Raw genomic sequence first — 19,007 nt, forward strand, 5'->3', positions numbered from 1 at the left:
CAAGAGTCCTCGGTGCTACTGTAAGCACTTAGGTTAATAAAATATCAACTACAGAATCGACTTCATTTATACTATCAATAAATGCTGAAAGTTTATATAGCTGAGTCTTTTAAGGATGAAAGAAACTTCTGTCTATCCCCCTTTTGGTTAAACACCTATTATTTTAGGATTTAATGCCTTAAAGACATATAAACAAACATATTATCTTCATTTCTGATGGACTCCACTCCAGCAAACTCTTTTTTGTCATAAAGAAAAATTGGTGAGCAAAACCTATCAGTAGCATCAGACAGTCAACATATCCAAAAGTAAAAGCCCACTCCAGAAACCCCCACCTTTCTTTAAAGAAGGAGGATGTGTTTCATTCTTCTGGTCTCTTTAACCATGATTATGTGTTACAAGTAATCTGAGTTTAGCTTTGTTTTGTGCTATTCCCATTTATGTTATTGAAATAATTATACATTTTGTTCTCTTGGTTCAATTTTATTTATTCTGAGCCATTTCATCAAAGTTTTCTCATTTTTCCAGATTCTTCATATTCATTATTTCTAGTGGCACAATAATATTCAATTATATTCACATGCCAAAAATTTTTAGCCCTTCTCCAACTGTAGGATGGCAATTTTGTTTCATTTTCTACCAAATAGGACAGCCATAAATATCTCAATGAAAATGATAATTTTCATCCTGTCATTGAACTTCTGTGTATATACCCAATATTAGAATTGCTGGGTCAAAGACATGTTTAGCTTAATAACTTTTCTAGCATAATTTCAAATTATTTTCTAAAATTATTGGACTAGTTCACAACTACCCCAAAAGCATACTAGTGTGCTTGTGTTCCCAGAGTTCCTCAATATTGATAGTTTCTGTTTTTATTAACTACCACTTCGGTGGTTGTGAAGAGAAATCCAAGAGTTTGTTTTAGTTTATACTTAACATTATTAGTCCATTAAAACATTTTAAATAATGAGGTTGTAGAACATTTGGGATTTTTATTCTGAAAACTATGTTCTTTGCCCACTTATCTTTTGGGGATTGGCACATGGTTTTACATATGTGTGGTAATTCTCAATGTGTTTTATATGTTAGATTTTATTGGTGTGCAAATGAATGCCTCCTATAATCTGATATTCAGCTTGGCACAATGAATGGAGGAGGAGTAGCTTTAGAGCAGTGGTTCCCAAACTTTTTTGGCCTACCGCCCCCTTTCCAGAAAAAAATATTACTTAGCCTGCTGGAAATTAATTTTTTTTAAATTTTAATAGCAATTAATAGGAAAGATAAATGCACCTGTGGCCATCACTGCTCCACTGGATCATTGCAGCACCCACCAGGGGGCGGTGGCACCCACTTTGGGAATCACTGCCTTAGAGCCTTGAAGAGATGGGTTAAGATCTAATGTCCACATCCAGGTTTCATGAGTGATCAAATGATTTAAATGCTCATGCCCTACTAAGTGGTAATAGAAAAAAATGCAGATATGAATTTGTTCAGGGAATGTTTTTAGAAGGAGATATGTAAACCAATGAAATATATTTGAACCAAATACACCTACACATGGTTTAAAACAAAGAATTTTTGATTCTGCTTTCTTAGAAAGGAGGAACTCTCATAAATCCAGCCATGGATAAGAGATAAATATTCTCAGTGTTTTTTTATTTTCTTCCCAGTAGGAGAGCCTTGTCTGTAAGGACCATTTCCTTTCCAAAAGGAGATTCCTTGATATGAGACAAACTTTGAATAAAGAACAGCACTTCTAGCTAATTACTTGAATATCTGAATTTATTCTATGACTCTCATAATCTCAAATCTCATAACAGATTTAGGGTTAAGAATTCCTCCTGGCTCCCAGCTTTTCTTCTTTTTTGCTAAATTGCAATGAATACAAGTTTAGACAAACTGTCAAGGACTTCATGGATTTGAAATCTTTTCTAATTTTCTCAACACTAAGTTTCTTATATTTTCCCATACAAATGGTCAAATTGAAACAAAACTAAGGCAAATGGGCAAAGGGATTGTCTTCCTCCGTATTCCTACCTTTATGATAGATAGTTAAGCACAAGTCATGATCCATTTTATCTAAATCTTCTGGGTGAGAAATATTGTCTTCATGTTGGTTTTCCTTAATTTTAAGGCCAGTTGACTAGACCAGGGAGTAGTATATGGTTATATAGTTACAACTGGGTTGATGCTTTTGGTATGAGCTACAGAAACAGTGATATAATTTTAGAGATGAGAATTATCTTAGAACATCAAATATTATAGCTAGAAGTGATTTTAGAACACAAAGCATAGAATGTCAAAGGTGGAAGTGATCTTAAAATATACATCATAGATTGCCAGACCCAGATAAGATAACTACCTTCACCTATTTGACTGGCCATCATATAGAAAATTAGGATCTTTCTTATTGGCCTCAGATAGCAGAACTAAGAGGAAGGCATCAAAACTTTAAAAAAATAACTTGTCTTAATGAAGAAAAGCTACCTATCAATTAGAACTTTCCAACAGTGAAGAGGTCAATCTTAGAAGATAACAGATTCTTCTTCTTTGAGAACTGTAAGCGAAGATTGTATATTTTTGTCAGATATTCTTAGAGAGAATTATTTTTCACATATTGTTGGATATTATTGGATTAGATGGCTTTTGAGGTCCATTCAGGCTGTCTGGGTAAGGGTTTAATAAATGACTCTCTTGGAAAAAGAAAGGTACTCATGACACACTTTTAGGTCCAATTTGCATTTTTCTTTCACTTTTTTAAATCTAGAAAATCAAAACAGTAAATCATGCTTAATTTTTGGCATTTGCTGATTTCCAAGGTATCAATTCTCCTACTGAAAATTTAACAATTGGCTCTCAAATGGTTTAGCCAGCTCAAACATACCTGTAGGTCCCTTCTAACTCTGCAATTCTGTTCTCAGAGCTGAGAGTGAAGTTAAAACACAGAAAATCCAGATATTAGATCTAGAAAGAACCCAAGAGATAGGGTAGTCCAATAGCCTTGTTTTGAGGAAAGCTCTAGTGCTGTCGGAGGTATTATAACTAGTTCAGTTTCAATTTCACAACTAGAACCCAGATCTCCTTAGTCCTGGCCAAGTGCTCCTTCCACTCTCCCCCTGCTTTCCAAAGAAGGCATTTAGCAGTCTCATTTCAATTCAGAGTGAATAGCCTTTAACATTAAAAACCCACACCTACTATTTGTCACAGCTGGCAATGTGTTCCAGAGAAGGGGCCAGACCTTCATTGCCATGGAAACGCCATTACCTTGCCTTTGTTCAGAAAAGGGTTTTAGCAGGTTGTGGTTGGCTTCACTCCTAGAACCTTGTAGGGGATGATGAGGAAGGGGGAAGGGCAGAGTAAGAGGGTACAAGGCTGGCCACAGTCCTATTCCATCCCTGCCTTTCTTCAGCAAAGCTCAAATGTTTTTTAATCTTCACATTTTTCATTATTCACTTATCAACTCAAAATGGACCTGGTGGGTTTAGGGCAAAGAAAAAATTAAGTCTTAACTGAAAAGTCCCTACATGGTTTCCTCTTCCTTTTTCTTTTTCTTCCTCCTTTTTCTTCTCTGTCTTTGTCTCTTAATTTAGGGAAAAACAATTCTTTTGAATTTCAAATTTTATATTAGGATCCTGTGTGGGAAGAGCTAGTCCTCAAAAAAAGTGTAAAATTGGTAGGTTTGAAGAGGCTTCACACCATCAATCCATTGGCCCACCGATGTATTAATCCACAGAATTAAGAAATCAACCAATCAATTTAATTAATTAATTAAAATTCTTAACTTATTAAGAACTTATTATTATATGCCAGGCACTGTGCTAATTTCTGGGGATAGAAGTTGGAAGAATGAAAATATCCCTACATAATTCTAACGGGAGAAACAACAAATACATATGAGAATATATGCAGTATAAAAAGGCTAAGTGACTCAATAGATAGAATTTCCTCCCTGGAGTCATGAAGACATCTTCCTGAGTTCAAATCCAGCCTCAGATATTAATGAGCTGTGTGACTCTGGGCAAGTCACTTTTTCCTGATTGCCTCTGTTTCCTCCTTTATAAAATGAGCCAGAGAAGGAAATGGCAAGCCACTCTAGTATCTTTGCTAAGAAAATCCCAAATAGGTCACAAAGAGTTGGACACAACTGAACCACAAAAGAGATGAGAAGATGGAGGTCTGTCCATATGAGGAATGGAAAGAGTTTCGGAGTGGGAGCCAGGAGTCTAGGGTTCAATTCTTGTTTGTGTGTTTATACCACTTACAACTGTGATTTTGGGATAAATTGCTTCAGTTCTGTGATCTCAGTTTCATTGTATTTAAAATGGAAAGAAGCCTACCTTTCTGTGGTACTATCGGGAAACTCATGAGATGTGTGAGAAAGTCACAATGGTTACAAGAGATGTACAAATTTTGTTATTATTTAATGGACTCCAGTTCCTCCTTTCTTCACTTGTGAAGACCAGTCCTACCACCTTCATGCATCCAGTGTTCTCTTAAGATCCAGAAGTATTTTTTTCAGCTATTTATAATATTAGTAAGAATTTAATCTAACATGTGACCTCTTTCAGGGTGTTTGGATTTTTAGTTTGAGCTCTCAAAGGAGAATACAAGTCTTTCCCCTTTAGGAATTTTTGGCCTAAGTAAACAAGTCCTTAAACTATTTTTGGATAGAAGAACCTTGCAGCAACTCCTACTATTATGTTTGAAGGAAGGAAATGGGTGCTAGGGTAGCATAGTGAATAGAAAGTTGGCCTTAGGAAGGGCTTGGGTTAATATTCTGCTTCTGATGCATAATGCTGATGATACTACTGGTTAGACATTTAACTTTATTCCAGGAAATTCTCTGAAATTACAAGTTGCAGGATATTTACTAATCTGCATTGAGGGAAGGAGTTTCCTTACTTGAGAATTGCCTATATACAGTTCCATTTGGAACTGGTTCCCAAGAGTTACCCATTACATTTTCATTATAAGCATTTAAACCTGGAAGTTCAGTAAGAACTATGAATTTATTAATTTGTTGAATATTTAGACTGAAAAAAGTAAGGGGGAAATACTAATAATGCAGATTAAACTTTAAAGTATTTTGAGGAGACACTTTTTTTTCATAAAGAGTGAATTGTTAAACTTTTAGCATCATGTTGTTGTCTACAGTCAATTAAATCATAGGTCCAGTCCCAATTTCCAAAATATTTTTTGTTCCATGTAGGTGAGAAGAAGCTTTCTCACTGAAGATTGAGGCTCCTTAAACTGGTAAATTATAAGGGAGGTCAAATAACCAAACTTGGAAGGTCTATCTACCTGGCAGAGATTGAGAGGATGAGATTCCTTAATCTTCCTTACAGGTGATTCCTAGAAGGTTTCTTTTCTATATATTTTCAACCAGGAGAAATCAGCACAGGATAGAATATAGATATATGTACACACATATAGAAGCCTGAGATGGCGTGGTCTCTGGTCGGCCCTAAAAGAAGCCCCCTCCATGAATAAAAGCTCCTTCCTTGGAGTGTAAACTTTTGAAAGCTAATCACAGGTGTTGTTTTTGAAAATATAAGCAAAAACTCTTGGCATGATTATTCAGTCTTGTTACGATAATTAATTTAATGTAAAAGACCTTGAGTATACAAGTTCTGGCTAATACCTTCACCCCTAACCTCTCTTCCATCAGCCTAATAGATCCCCCTGTTCTCTTCTCTCTTTTTCCATCCCCTACTTTGAATCACACTTCTCAGCAAACTGTCAGAAAGGGAGAAGGATATTTTAATAATTGGAGACTTAAGAGCTGTTTGAACAGATGAACAATCCCAAATTTGCAGAAGGAACCAATCAAGCAAACCTAGCAAAGAGGAACCTTGATCAAATTTACCCAGTAGGAAGGGTGGTGATTCTCAGAATATCTGGTACTGCTTTTTTCTTACCTTCCAGGAATGGAATCAGATTGATAATGGTGGAAAGAAATGTGTGTTGAGACCTAGGATACTCTGGGCAAGTCAATTTAGCTCTCCATGCTAAAGTTAGCTTATTTATAAAATGGGGTTGGAGTTGGAGTAGAAAATCTCAAATATCATTTCTAGCTTTATAAGTCTATTTAAAATGTCTTCTTTAAAAATACTATCTTCTTTTTGATCCAGCCATGCCACTGCTGGGTTTATACCACAAAGAGATCATAAAAAACTTGTATAAGAATATAGCCATGCTTTTTGTGATGGCAAAAAATTGGAAAATGAGAGGATGTCCTTCAATTGGGGAATGGCTGAACAAATTGTGGTATCTGTTAGTGATGGAATACTATTGTGCTCAAAGGAATAATGAACTGGAGGAATTCCATGTGAACTGGAATGACTTCCAGGAATTGATGCAGAGTGAAAGGAGCAGAGCCAGAAGAACATTGTACACAGAGACTGATACACTGTAGTAAAATCGAGTGTAGTGGACTTCTCTACTAGCAACAATGCAATAACCTAGGGCGATTCTGAGGGACTTATGAGAAAGTAAGCTATCCACATCCAGAGGAAGAACTGTGGGAGCAGAAACACAGAAGAAAAACAACTTCTTGATCACATGGGTTAATGGTGATATGACTGGGGATATTGACTCTTAAGCAATCACCCTCGTGCAAATATTAATAATATGGAAATAAGTCTTGATCAATGACACATATAAAACCCAGTGGAATTGCTCATTGGCTAAGGGAGGAGGGGTAGGAGAAGGGGAGGAAAAGAACATGAATCATGTAACTAGGGAAAAATATTCAAAATTAATTAATTAAATAAAAATTTTAAATAAAAAATAAAATACATTTAATTGATGGCTTTAAAAGATATCAAGTCAATTCTAGTGCCCATCTTGCCCTGCCCTGCTCTGCTCTTCCTTCCCTTCCCCCAAATGAACCCTCCCTCCTGACAAAAAAGTACCATTAAAAAAAAAAAAACATCAAAACACGTGTATAATCCATTGGGATTGCTTGTCAGTTCTGGGAGGGGGGAAGAAAAAGGGGAAGGAGAAAAAATGAATTACATAACCATGAAAAGACATTTAAAAATAAGTAAATAAAATAAATACAATTTTTCAAAAAGGCTACACAAAAAATGAATAAAAATAAAAAAAAACATGAATGCTGGAGGGGATGTGGCAATTGGGACATTAATGCATTGCTGGTGGAGTTATGAACTGATCCAACCATTCTGGCTGGCAATTTGGAACTATGCTCAAAGGGCTATAAAAAAATGCCTGCCCTTTGATCCAGCCATACCATTGTTGGGTTTGTACCCCAAAGAGATCATAAATAAACAGACTTGTATGAAAATATTTATAGCTGCGCTTTTTATGGTGGCAAAAAACTGGAAAATGAGGGTATGGCCTTCAATTGGGGAATGGCTGAACAAATTGTGGTATATGTTGGTGATGGAATACTATTGAGCTCAAAGGAATAATAAACTGGAGGAATTCCATGTGAACTGGAAAGACCTCCAGGAGGTGATGCAGAGTGAAAAGAGCAGAGCCAGAAGAACATTGTACACAGAGACTGATATACTATGGTAAAATTGAATGTAATGGACCTCTGTACCAGCAGAAAGCAATGACACAGGACAGCTCTGAGGGATTTATGGTAAAGAACACTACCCACATTCAAAGGAAGAACTGCAGGAGAGGAAACATAGAAGAAAAACAACTGCCTGAATGCATGGGTTGAGGTGGACATGATTGGGGATGTAGACTGGAAACTACCACACCAAAGCAACTATCAACAATTTGGAAATAGGTCTTGATCAATAACACATGTTAAAACCAGTGGAAATGCACATCGGCCATGGGTGGGGGGAGTGCAGGGAGTGAAGGGGAAAGTGGGAGCATGAATCATGTAGCCATGTTAAAAATGAATATTAATAAATGTTTTAAAAATAAAAAAAACATATCAACACTGTTGGCTAGGTCTGATATAATGTGCCTTTTGCCATACTTTATAGTCCACCCTCTATGTGGAGAGCAGAAGTAATGTTTCACCTTCAGTTTTCTAAAGTCATCATTGGTCACTGTAGTAGTTAGAGCTCTCAAATCTTTCATAATGGTTTTCCTTTATGTTATTATGGCCATTGTGCAAAATGGTTCTCTTTCAGTTCATAAAATTTCCCCAACTTTCTCTGAATTCTTTGTAACCACCATTTCTTACAATGTAATAATAATGATAAGCCATGAAATTTATAAATTGTAATTTATTCATCCACAGTTAATGAACAGATTTCTCCCAGTTTTTGTTTTTTGGAAAAAATGTTGCTATAAATGTTTCTGTATATTTGGACTTTCCCTTTTGCTTTTTGACCTCCTAGAGGTTATCACCATAGTAATGGTATCACTGAGTATTTATATATAATTTAGTGGCTATCTATGATTCTGAGGCTCAGGTGGAATTTTGTTTCTATTTATTTGCTTCATTTAAGGGTCTTTGAGCATATCTCTCCTCTTTTGAGTTTATTCATATGCAAAATGAGTCACTTTGTACATTTATTTTTTGTTTGTATGTATGTTATTGTTACAATTTTCACCAGATATGTAATCTCATCAATATAGGGAATTACTGATGTGAAAACTCCTCTCAACTATGTGAATGGGGGACTTCTTCTGTAGTCCATAGGGTTAGAGAGCTGCTTGGGAAATTAAAAGGATAAGGCTTCGCTTCTCCAAAGGACACAGCCAGTATATGACAGGGGCAAGATGAGAATTGAGGTCTTCTAAAATCAAAAGTAAGCTGGCTCTACACATTTTCACAATGCCTTTCAAAAATGAGGATAATATTTAACATTCAATTTAGATGAAGTGTTTTCTTAATTAACTTTTGTTTGTACAATAAATTGGTATTCTCAAATTTAAAGATCATAGAGAAATCGAATCCTTCAAAAACTGTTTTGGGTCTCTTGGAGAGAAGGGTTAGGAGGAAAGTTATCAAAACAATGCTTTATTATAAGGAAAACTTTGCTCACAATCAATAATGTTAATTAATAGGATAATCTACTTTTCATTTGCCTGAGATTATTGCTAAGTGGAAGTAGGTTTGATGATCATAAGGTCTTCACTAACACAAAGATCTATGTTTCTACAAAGTCAATGGTAATCGCTATTCACAGAATAAAGGAGTTGGGAAGAGCTTGGCTTCCTTTTGGAAACTGATGAAAAAAGATCTCTTAACAAGAGAAGGAATATTCCTCTTTCTTAAAGGATGAGCATAGCATAGATTGGGATTAAAGGTAATTTGCATAAAACTCCCCTTACTGGTGGAGAATAATTATTTGATGATCTGTACTTATTTGAGTTGTTGGCTCCTTTGCATATTGATATCTTTCCACAGACTTTCTTCCCTTTGGAGATTCCTCCTTGAAGAAAATGTAGAATTTATTTTCTCTCAAGAAATTAGGAGTCAGAAGATCAAGGATCTCTCCTTTATCAAACTTTTGACCATTTTGCATGTTAGACTGATGTGTCTGTATGAGGTAGTTGTAGAAATGGTGTAGAAATCCAACTGCCTCATTTTACAGACATCAAATCCATTGAATCTTGAGACTTCTCCAGTTTGGAGGAAAGGAAATAGAGGTCATACTTTCAGCAATCAAGACAGTGCCTGGCACATAGTAGGGCTTAATAAATGCTTGTTGATTGGTTGATCTTATGATGATGGTGGCCATCAGTAAAAACAGCCATTTACTAACCCCTTCACAGTAAAAAGTACTGTGTTAGGAGCTGACTTAATTGTTTATCTGCTTGCCAAAAATGCTCTAGAGTGAACAGTTCTATTGTAAAGAGCATATCCAGAACTGCACAGGGATTTGACCTAGTCAGGGAGAGAATATATAGTCATACATTACTGGAAATGTTTGGAGGAAGAGGAAAAAGTGGTAAAATGGATGAAAAGGCAAAACTTTCTCCCACAAAGGGCTCCCTCCTGAGGCAATTAATAGGAACATTCTTTATTTGTAGTAGTGTTGAACTTCTTGGGATGTAGAAGTGAGGGCATTCTGTAGACTTTGTGGCTTCACTCCTTTTAATATAAAATCTTCTGTCTTTCCCAGTTTTGTGCTGAAGATCCTAACCATTAGAGTTGTAGCATTTATCCACCAGGTAAATCCTTTGACTCTTTCTGGTCCACTACTTACAAGATAGTAGTACAGAAAAGTAATTCATTAAAGGAAGAGGTGAGTGGATTTCTACCCGGAGTGAATTTGAAGATCATCAAATCCAGGAACTCCGAATCTTTTTTGTGTCAAAAACAGTAGTTTCGTGAAGCTTATAGACTTCTTCTCAAAATAAAGTTTTAAAGGGGGCAGTTGGGTGGCTCAGTGGATTCAGAGTCAGACCCAGAGATGGGAGGTCCTGGATTCAAATTTGACCTCGGACACTTCCTAGCTATGTGACCCTGTGCAAGTCACTTAACCCCCATTGCTTAGCCCTTACCACTCTTCTGCCTTAGAACCAATACCCAGGACTGATTCTAAGACAGAAGGTAAGGGTTTAAAAAAAGAATGAAGTTTTAAAATTCATGATAAAATATATAGGATTATAAAGGAAACCAATTGCATCAAAACATTATTTGTCAAGATGCTTAAAAAGTTAATGGATGTCAGGTTAAGTATTCTTGATCTAATCCAGCTCCCTTATTTTACAGAAATAACCCCTTTGCTTTTTTTTGTTGTTGTTGCTGTTCCCCTTGTGTGAACCTATTATTTCATTAAAGCAGGGAGCTTCTTGGTAGGAATCTCTCTACCAATGCAGATTAACATCTCTTTTGTAATTTAGCCTTTGGCTGTTATCTCAGACACCAATAAATAAAGTGACTTTCCCAGGACAACAGTCAGTACATATCAAGGGTATGTAAATCCAAGACTTCCTGACTTTGAGGCAATCTTTGTATACATGTCTTGCTGCCTCCTGGAGCACACTAAATGCTTTCTTCACAATTGTTCTGTAAAATAAAGCAGTCCAGACATTATGTTCTTATTTAAAGATGAGGAACCTGAGGTTCTAAGGGAATAATTAACTTGTTCAATGTCACACATTCTGTAAATTTGATAGTTGGAATAATCAGTATGGTGTAATAGAAAGCACTGCATATGGAATCAGAGAAACTGGGTTTGAGTACAACGTTTGCTGCTTTTTGGGTCTGTGGTTCCTCATCTAAAAATGAGGAATTGGGACTAGGTGACTGCTAAGGTCCTTTTCAACTTGGAAATTCCTTTATCTTTAGTTTTCAGTTCAAAGTTCTTTCGCCTATAAACACATCAATAGGAAAAGATGCTGAAGGATGTTTCATGATTATATTAATAAGAAGGGTGGATTAGAGATCCCTAAATTTCCTTCCTTTCTGATATATCAACAGTAATAATAAGTAATTAGTATTTGTGTAGCATTTTAAGCTTTGCAAAATGTTTTGCATATGCTATCTCATTTGATCTTCATAACAATTCTAGGAGGTGGGTATTATTACTAATCTCTATTTTACAGACAAAGAAACTAAGGCTGAGAGGTCAAAGTTAACTATGGTTCCAGATTGTTAGACTCATTTTGGTCCTGTGGCCATCTTCCCATATTTTATTTACTTCATATTGAGTCTTAAATCAAGACAACAGCAATTTCTTTGAGCTTTGTGCTGAATGGGCATTTCCAAAATATTCCCATTTGCACAGTGGCAATGTAATATGCATTTGAATAAAAAATAGCTAAGTTGGCCACTTCTTCCTTATCCTTCTGCACTATAATAAAGAGAAAGAATTGGTGATTTCAATGTCCTTCTCATCCATTTCGGCTGAGCCTCTTCTCTAGAAATGAAGATGAGCTTTCAAGCAATATTTAGCAGTGTTTAGAAGAGGGAAAAAAACAAAACAAAACATAAAATCTTAGGTTAGAGGCAAGACTTTGCAGAAAAAAAACTAATTAAACAATGCACTAAAAATAATTCTAAATTCAGGAGAATTAGAGCCTCTTTGGACCATGGAAAAATAGAGCAAGGATAGGAAGTGTACTCACAGGGTGTTGATTCAGGCTACATCATTAATTATAATTCATAATCTAATTATGTAGCCTGAATCAACACCCTGCCAGTCTATTTCCTATGCTCTTCCTACTTCCCCTACACACTGATGATAAGAAGAGGATGTGGTCCTTGAAGCCTTTTTTTTTTTAAATCTTCATTTAGGAAGAACAACAGAAGATGTCCCCCATGGTTTTTTCATTTGGAATCTATTTTTCCCCTTTAGTCCTTGTTAACTAGATTGATTTTCTATATCTTTAATAAAACAGCATGGAGTGGTTGAAAGAGCACTCAACCTAGGAATCAGCAGTTCTTAGGGTTAAGTCTTGATTTTTTCCCTGAGGTTCTCTATGACCTCGGACAAATGAGTTACACACTGAGCCTCAGTTTCCTTATCTGTATGATACGGAGATAATAATTCCTGCCATGTTTATTTCACAGAGATCTTGGGACACTAAAATGAAATAACCCATGAAAGTGTTTTGTAATTATATAACATAAGTTTAAGCTATTTTTTCTGCTGTATTTCAAGTTCCTCAAACTCAATTACCAATGGCTCCTATTTCTTCCAGGGCTGATTACATAGTATACACTTCATACTAATAGATTCACTATTTGCACTAATCAGGGACATAGTAACAAATAGTTGGTAGATAAAAAAAAATATAAAGTCCATTAATATAGAGTTTGCATTTTTGTATGGATAGTACTATTCAATGAACCAAACGACAAAATATGAGGAACTTGTGAAATGTCCAAGTAATTTTCTTCTCTCATCTTTCCCTCTCTTATAAGAATAATGATAACTTTTAAAAATAATTCAGGCGAATGAACGCATTCAGCTGAGTATGGCATTATTGAGGACCATCCCCTACCATTTCAGTTCTAAAGTGGGAAATGCAGTTCAACCATCCTTAATAAGCATAAAGAGGCAAGAACACCTGGAATGAATGTAGCATACAATACTTAAATCACACTTTTTATGCTTATGAGCTTTCACATTCAAGGATTCTGTGAGGCTCAGAGGACTTCCAAATATTCTGGGTATCAATTATTGAAGGCTTTGGAAGCCTTAAAATTACCAAAGTCTGGCTGCACAGAAAATATTTCTTTCTAGTAAAATTATCTAGAAATTGTCAGGGAAGAGAGAGAGTAGTGCAATTATTAAGTGTTTATATTCCAGGTGCTAATCTAAGGGATTAACAAATATCCTCACAAAATCCCTGAGAGGTAGGCTCTATTATTATTCCAACAGTTAAGAAAATAAAAACAGACAAAGGTTTGCCCAGGTCACATAGCCAGTAAATATATGGGCCTGGAACAGAACTCAAGTCTTGTTGAAATCAGGCTCCATGCTCTGTCCTTTGTGCTACCTAGCTGCTATCTAGTAGTAATAGACTGAAAAATAAGCTTTTCACACTTAGAATCAAAGAACAATAGATTGGAAGGCAAACTTGTCCCTTTTTGTCCTATTTGGGGGGGAAATAAAGGTGGCACTAATCGGGATTTATACCCCAAAACCTGTAAGTTTTAAAATTAATATTCAATGCCTCCAATGTATGATATTTATAAGGATTTATTAAAAGTGCAGGGAAAGAGTCCCAACTCACCCTTTATGCAAGGTCTTTTCAATTTTACAAGCCTTCTATGGAGTAGACTGACATGTTGATGGAATTACTGGGGATAACTGAGATAGTGAGTAGCAATAAGGGATTCTGCAGCATTTGGTGGATTGTTTAGTATAAAAAAAAGGGCTAGGTAACTCTAAATAACAGGTTGGGCAGGAGTTAGAGGCAGGAGCATGCTGAAGATCTAAAAGCACATGTCAGAGATGAGTCTGCTTTGGAATTTAAAGCCCAAATAGGAAAATGTCATCTAAGATCAAATAAGAGGTCAACACACTGGGTATCCAAATTTATGGTTGCTCAGTTGTTTCAATCATGATTGACTCTCTGTGACTCCATTTAGAGTTTTCTTGGCAAAGATACTGGGACCACTTGCCATTTCCTTCTCTAACTCATTTTACAGATGGGGAACTGAGGAAAACAAGGTTAAATGACTTGCTCAGAGTCACACAGTCAGTAAGGGTCTGAGGCCAGATTCGAACTTAGGAAGATGAGTCTTCCTGACTCCTGGCCCAGTTGCTCTATCCATTGCACCACCTACTTGCCTGGGTATCCAAAGAGGTTCAAGCAAATCAAAGGGGTTAATTTTATTTTTGATTCATCAAATATAGAAATGTACTGGTCTTCTGGAACTCTAGATGTTGGGGCTAATATCATCCCCCTCTTCTTCTGAAGGACTTCAATTAGAGATAGCTTTCTCCCCCAGCTATAATTTACCATATGGGGGACAGCTGGCAAGGTCCTGACCAGAGAGAGGCCATAACATCCAAAGCCTGCCTCAAGCCTGAATTTCCTCTATGATATCCTTGACAACTGGTCATCTAGTTTCTATACAGTACCACAGAAGGGATAGTGAGGTTATTGATTTTGAAGAAGTTCATTCTTTATTGAGGGTTGAACATTAGTAATTATATTGAGCAAAAATCTATTTCCTTGCCCCTTCCTGCCTAATTTTAGCCCTACTTATTATCTCTTGTCTAAGGATGATAGGGCTAATCCCCTCTCATTTGATGGTCTGTCAGCTACTCAGAGTCATTTATTTTTCTTCTCCAGGTTAGCCATCACTAATTCCTTCAAACAAATTTGGTGTTTAGTTCTCTTGAGTAGGTGATTCCATCATGCATATTTGCTTTCATAGTATTTCTTTTCCTAATGAGGCAGATAGATAATGAATCCAAAGAAGTAGTCTCTTTACTCAAAATCACATTGCATATTTTCTATTAGGCTAGCACCAATGACCATTTCTTCTCCTGATTATAACTTCAAACAGTACAAACCTGAATAGATGAGTATGCTTCACTGTATTCATTATTCTCACTAATCTATACCTAGTTATAATAGCCAGAGTCTGAAGAGGTTACAGGGAAGATATAGTTTACTTTTTTCTCATTATATGCATCCCAAGTTGCCTTTTGAAATCAATGAGAGGGGACCAAAGAGAGTCAAATGAATTCTACTACTTTATAGGGCAGGAAGTCATCTTTCTAAAGAGAAGACTGGGTTTGAAAATCTCAAAATTAAAGTCTAAGACACTCTAGGATTCTGGGTTAAGTCTTCTACCTAGCCATTTAGGATAAGTTTAAAAGGCATAGCCAACGACCTTCATCATGAAGTAATCTTTTTCTAATAACCCCCTTTCTCAAGGCATTTTAGGAGAATGCAGCTCATTATTAAGTTGAGTTAAAGTTGGCTGAGTCGCTGAAAAGGAGTAAACTAACAAACCAACCAAAAAGTCAAGTGATTTTTATTTCCAAACTCCTCCAACCCCCATCTTCTTCTTTCCCACCCTTCATAAATTTTATCTTCTTGACTTCCTTTTTTTCCTCGACCTGAATTAACAAGAGGATGATGCATCCATTTACCAGGCAAGTTAGTTCTTTTCGTGCTCTTTGAAATCAAATCTCTGCTTTATCAGATAATAATGGGCTTCTAAGTTTACAGAGAGAGGAAAGACAGTGGAGATTAGAGGGATGTGAAAGGGGCTAAATTGGGATTCAGAACTGATGTGCACCCATTCAGCAGTTTCTATCCAAAAACAGATCTGGAAGATATCTTGTAAATAATTTTATTCAATTCCTCCATTTTGTCATGACACCCATGGTACTTATGGCTTTGGTAAAAGTCCAAATTATTTTACCTACAACTACCTAGATTGCTTCCTATGAATACTCAGCCTGTGGTTTCAAATGTTTCATTGGCTGAGTTGAGAATTAAAGGATTAAATGGGGTATCAGTCAAAATACTCAAAATATGAAAACTCTGATCAATTACAGAGATAGAGGCTCTTTTTAGGTTTTCATTCTCCTCAATCTGTTTATCACTATCCTCACACTCACAGAACTTAGATACTTTACATCCTTTGAACTCATAGTTTATTGAACACAGTGAAAAAGGGAAGAAAATAGATTACAAGGTCCCCCATAGACCCACCTACCAGCTCCAGTCATCAATAAACTTGCTAACATTTTCCATCCCAGATTTTTAGGATAGCAGGAGTAATTTTTGAAATTGTCTTTCCCCACAACTATGAGCTTGGTGAGTACAGGGATTGTATTTGCCCTTTTTTGCATTCCTGGTCCTTAGAACATTGCCTAGAATACAGTAAATACTTAACAAATTCTTGTTATTGTTTTTTTTTTGTGTGTGTGTGTGTGTGTGTGTGTGTGCGTGTTTGTGTTTGTGTGTTTGTGTTTGCATCTGTGAATCCTTTTGGTATGTACTAAAAGCAGGGGGAAACAGAAGAAAGGATATTGGAAATGAGAGCTAGTATTTAAAAATACTAGTTAGCATTTATCAAGCACTCTAATGGGAAAGGTAGTTAGGTTGTACAGATAGAGTGGATAGCTTGGAGTCTGGAAGACTAGAGCTTAAATCTAACCATAGACACTTATTGTCTTGTAAAATTCCTAGTATGATACCTGGTACATAATAAGTGTCATATAAATGCTTATTCCCTTCTCTATACAAATATTATTTCATTGTATTTGATTAACACTAGAAAGTAGATGTTATTATCATCCCCTTTTCACAAATGAGAAAACTAAGCACAGTAAAATTAAGGGACTTATTCAGGGTCTCACAGTTCTCAAGGATTTAAGGCTAGATTTAAACTCAGGATATCCTGGCTATATGCCCAATGACCGATTATCCATGCTTCCATCTTTTTGAATCTTTCTCACCAGCCCAAATGGCTCAGTACCTAGAAGTTTCATACTTGGGATCCCCTCTTGTTTTATTCCCACTTCTAGCTCTGCTTCCAGATCAGAATCTTCTATACAACATTGGTCTCTGGAATTAAAAACTATTGTCCAACATATTCCCAGTAGTAAGTATTCTTAGATTCTGTTATCTATTCTATAGAAATCGAGCAGACCCAATCCAAAGACCCTTGATATTTACCACAGATGCTTAGTTAGTAACACATCATGAAACCTAAATCAGGCCCTTCTTTCCTTCCTTCCTTCCTTCCTTCCTTCCTTCCTTCCTTCCTTCCTTCCTTCCTTTCTTCTTTCCTTCTTTCCTTCTTTCCTTCTTTCCTTCTTTCCTTCCTTCCTTCCTTCACTCCTGCATGAATGAAGAAACAGAGAGACTTAACATGAAAATAACTGAAATAGAAGAAAAAAACTTTGTTGTATGAAATGGGCCCCAAATGTTGTTAACATAGATAATTTTACACAGGCAATCAGTACACCTATTAAGTTCACAACAATGTTTAATCGCCATTATAGGATGCTTCATCTAGGCAGACAATGGATCTTGAGGGTATGCCAGCAGAACACATCTGCATTTTGTAGATGATTAAAAGAGATTTGATTGTTATGTCTGCAGTTTTTTGAGTGAGTACACATCTGGCAAATTCCACTTGCCCTGAGTTTCCCAAAGCTAATGGAGTGCACTGACTCCCCATGAATTGGGCTCTAGGCCCATTGCCCTTTTTGGGAGTATTCAGGTTCTGTGAGAATAACAGAGAAAGAAGTAGTAGCAAAATAAATTCAAGGTTGCCAACATGCCATTATTGTGGTGAAAACTCTAGGACTCTGGGATTAATTAGGGTGAGATTTTTAAAAACAGAAGTAAGGTCACTAGAGTTGTGCCTCCATTGTATTGCATCTTCAAAAACCACTATAACTTAAGACAATTGGTAATTACCTCCTTGCTTTACTATTATAGTTGGTCTTTCACTATTCTTGCTTCCCTTCTCTCTCTCTAATTCATCCTTTATGCTATTTCCAGATTAATTTTCCTTATGCACAGCTCTGATCCTATCATTCGTCTGCTCTAAATCCTTCAGCAGCTGCTTGGTGTCTAACAAATAAGTTTAATATCTGTAGATTATCATCCAAAGCCATCCACAACCTGTTCACATACGCTGGAGATAAACTGGACCACTCACTAGTCTACATATATGTCTTAGGGCTCATCAATTTAGAGTTGGAAAAGACCTCAGAGGTCATCTAGTCCAACCTGCTCATTCTATGGATTTGGAAACTAAGAAGGGATATTATTTTTACCCAGAGTTAGGAATTGAATTCAAGTTTTCTGAAAACAAATCTGCATTTGTTGTCTCTGCATCTATGCTGTTCCATACATCTGGGATCACCTTGCTTCTATCTCTTCTTGTAATCCTACTGATTCTTTAAGATCTTGTTCAAATATCATTCCCTCTGTGAAAACTTCGATAACCTTTCCAGACTCATGCCTCAGATAGTACTTGGTTTCTTCCTCTCTTATGTGTGTAACTCGTATCATTCAATAATAGTCCTTTGTAAATATGCAAAGTCCCTATCCTGGATTGGAAGTTCTGTGAGGGCAAGGACTATGTCATTCAAACATTGTATTGATCCCAAAGCCTACTACATTGCTTTTCATGTGATGGCTGATTAGTATATTTTCCTTTAAGTTTGAAGCTTGAATGGTAAAGACAGTAATTACCAAAGTTCTTCCAAGAAGGAGAGATCACAAAAAATGCAGAATGCTTTGTGAATGTGAAGGTCAGTGAATAAGACTTTTATGGAAATGGAAATCACTAGATTTCACACTAGTGAACTTTTTCTTTGTATTTTTGGAAAAGAAGTCCAACTCTACAAAGGTTTGAAATTCCTTTTAAAAGTTGCTATGAAGATTTCTTTTTGCTGAAAGAATAGGAAAAAACCCAACAACTTATTTTCATGCAATGTCTTTTAACTATCTAGATGGGAGTCTCACTTTGTCTGTGTGATATGAATAATTAAATGGGAACAACATCTATTGTTACACTGCCAGTTCTGAAGCACCTCATTGCTAGAAAATGCAAGGCTCTATATTGCCCTTTTATAGAAATGGAAGTTAAATATTAAACCTGGCCTGGGGATTACCTGGCCCAG

Source organism: Gracilinanus agilis, chromosome 6, assembly GCF_016433145.1.
Source record: "Gracilinanus agilis isolate LMUSP501 chromosome 6, AgileGrace, whole genome shotgun sequence".
NCBI classification, from domain to species: Eukaryota; Metazoa; Chordata; class Mammalia; order Didelphimorphia; family Didelphidae; genus Gracilinanus; species Gracilinanus agilis.